We start from the raw sequence: 3,507 nt of genomic DNA, 5'->3' as shown, positions 1-3,507 counted from the left end.
TAGTGCTGCAAGGAACTGACACCATGAATCCTGCAGTGCTGTCCATAAATCCGTAGGAGTACGAGGGGGTGGAGATCTCTTCTGAACAGCACGTTGCAAGGCATCCCAGATAAGCTCAATAATGGTCACGTCTGCGGAGGTTGGTGGCCAGCGGAAGTGTTTAAACTCAGAAGAGTGTTCCTGGAGCCACTCTGTAGAAATTCTGGACGTGTGGAGTGTCGCATTGTCCTGCTGGAATTGCCCAAGTCCGTCGGAATGCACAATGGACGTAAATGGATGCACGTGATCAGACAGGATGTTTCCGTATGTGTCACCTGTCACATACGTATCTAGACGAATCAGAGGTCCCATATCGCCGGCCGCGGTGGTCTAGCGGTTCTGGCGCTGCAGTCCGGAACCGCGGGACTACTACGGTCGCAGGTTCGAATCCTGCCTCGGGCATGGGTGTGTGTGATGTCCTTAGGTTAGTTAGGTTTAAGTAGTTCTAAGTTCTAGGGGACTTATGACCTAAGATGTTGAGTCCCATAGTCCTCAGAGCCATTTTTGGTCCCATATCGCTCGAACTGCACACGCACTACAACATTACAGAGCCTCTACTAGCTTGAATCCGACATGCAGGGAGCGTATGTTCATAAAGTTCTCTCCCTACCCGTAGACGTCCATCCGCTCGATAAAATTTCAAACGAGACTCGTCAGACTAGGCAACATGATTCCAATAATCAAAAATCGAATTTCGGGGTTGACGGGCCCAGGCGAGGCTGAAATGGCTCTATGCACCATGGGACAACATCTGAGGTCATCAGTCCCCTAGCCTTAGAATTACTTAAACGTAACTAACCTCAGGACATGACATACATCCATGCCCGAGACAGGATTCGAACCTGCGACCGTAGCAGCAGCGCGGTTCCGGACTGAAGCACCTAGAATCGCTCGTCCACAGCCCAGGCGAGACGTAAAGCTTTGTGCCCTGCAGAAATCAAGACAACACGAGTGGGCCTTCGGCTCCGAAAGCCCATATCGATGATGTTTCGTTGAATGGTTCGCACGCTGACGCTTGTTGAAGGCCCAACATTGAAATCTGCAGCAATTTGCGGAAGGGTTGGACTTCTATCGCACTGAACGATTCTCTTCAGTCATCGTTGATCCCGTTCTTGCAGTATCTTTTTCCGACCGCGTAGATATCGGGAATTTGATGTTTTACCGGATTCCTGATATTCACGGTACACTCGTGAAATGGTCATACGGGAGAATCCCTACTTCGTCGCTACCTCGGAGACGCCGTGTCCCATCGCTCGTGCGCCGACTATAACACCACGTTCAAACACACTTAAAGCTTGACAACCTGCCATTGTAGCAGCAGTAAGCGATCTAACAACTGCGCCAGAGTCCTGTTGTCTTATACAGGCGTTGCCGACCGCAGCGCCGTGTTCTGTCTGTTTACGTATCTGTACAGGGTTATTACAAATGATTGAAGCGATTTCACAGCTCTACAATAACTTTATTATTTGAGGTATTTTCACAATGCTTTGCACACACATACAAAAACTCAGTTTTTTTTAGGCATTGACAAATGTTCGATATGTGCCCCTTTAGTGATTCGGCAGACATCAAGCCGATAATCAAGTTCCTCCCACACTCGGCGCAGCATGTCCCCATCAATGAGTTCGAAAGCATCGTTGATGCGAGCTCGCAGTTCTGGCACGTTTCTTGGTAGAGGAGGTTTAAACACTGAATCTTTCACATAGCCCCATAGAAAGAAATCGCATGGGGTTAAGTCGGGAGAGCGTGGAGGCCATGACATGAATTGCTGATCATGATCTCCACCACGACCGATCCATCGGTTTTCCAATCTCCTGTTTAAGAAATGCCGAACATCATGATGGAAGTGCGGTGGAGCACCATCCTGTTGAAAGATGAAGTCGGCGCTGTCGGTCTCCAGTTCTAGCATGGGCCAATGTTCCAGCATGTCCAGATATACGTGTCCTGTAACGTTTTTTTCGCAGAAGAAAAAGGGGCCGTAAACATTAAACCGTGAGATTGCACAAAACACGTTAACTTTTGGTGAATTGCGAATTTGCTGCACGAATGCGTGAGGATTCTCTACCGCCTAGATTCGCACATTGTGTCTGTTCACTTCACCATTAAGAAAAAATGTTGCTTCATCACTGAAAACAAGTTTCGCACTGAACGCATCCTCTTCCATGAGCTGTTGCAACCGCGCCGAAAATTCAAAGCGTTTGACTTTGTCATGGGGTGTCAGGGCTTGTAGCAATTGTAAACGGTAAGGCTTCTGCTTTAGCCTTTTCCTTAAGATTTTCCAAACCGTCGGCTGCTTGCTTTATTCGTCGACTTCCGCGGGCTACGCGTGAAATTTGCCCGCACGCTTTCAACCGTTTCTTCGCTTACTGCAGACCGACCCGTTGATTTCCCCTTACAGAGGCATCCAGAAGCTTTAAACTGCGCATACCATCGCCGAATGGAGTTAGCAGTTGATGGATCTTTGTTGAACTTCGTCCTGAAGTGTCGTTGCACTGTTATGACTGACTGATGTGAGTGCATTTCAAGCACGACATACCCTTTCTCGGCTCCTGTCGCCATTTTGTTTCACTGCGCTCTCGAGCGCTCTGGCGGCAGAAACCTGAAGTGCGGCTTCAGCCGAACAAAACTTTACGAGTTTTTCTACGTATCTGTAGTGTGTCGTGACCATATATCAATGAACGGAGCTACAGTGAATTTATGAAATCGCTTCAATCATTTGTAATAGCCCTGTATTGAATACACATGCCTATATCAGTTTCTTTGGTGCTTCAGTGTATGTATGTGTGCAAATAGAAATTGTACTGCATCTGTCCCATCAGCAACGACAAAATAACACCACAGCTATTAGTGATAACAAACGAGGACGTCAAATATAACGGGCAGAGGTCACGCCTGTGGTATTGCGCAGTTCATTGCTTGGTAAACATGTCATTTTCCAAAGAGCAACTATTTTTATTGTTCTCAGCATTTTACCAGTATTTCGTATGGACGTACTGCAGACGAATTTCGTGGAAAATAATCACATTCTGCAGTGCCGAACAATTTAACAGCGAGATTAATTGCCCGTTCCTAGGAAAGCGGACCAGTGGCAGACGCGAAGAGAACCAAAAGACAGGCCGTTTCGACGAACGCTAAATGAGCTGAGGTGAGGAATGTGATGCTGCGTTCGCCTTCAAAAAGTTTGAGGAGACTACACGTCTACTGTCAGATTTCGCATGGTAGAGCTCAGGAGGAGATGCTGCAGTTAAAATTTCGTAGCATGCAGGAACTGAAAGAGTCGGATGAAGAAAAGTGTCTACACTACTGTACATGGTTTCTGCCATTTGTTGATTTCCATGGAATCGAAGAATAGCACCTTGTTTACCCCACCGATGTGTGGTTTCACGTTAGCGGATAAGTGAATACTAAAAATACAGGGTGTTTCAAAAATGACCGGTATATTTGAAACGGCAATAAAAACTAAACGAG

This window comes from Schistocerca cancellata, chromosome 3 (assembly GCF_023864275.1).
Source record: "Schistocerca cancellata isolate TAMUIC-IGC-003103 chromosome 3, iqSchCanc2.1, whole genome shotgun sequence".
NCBI lineage: Eukaryota > Metazoa > Arthropoda > Insecta > Orthoptera > Acrididae > Schistocerca > Schistocerca cancellata.
This window is presented reverse-complemented; position numbering follows the sequence as displayed.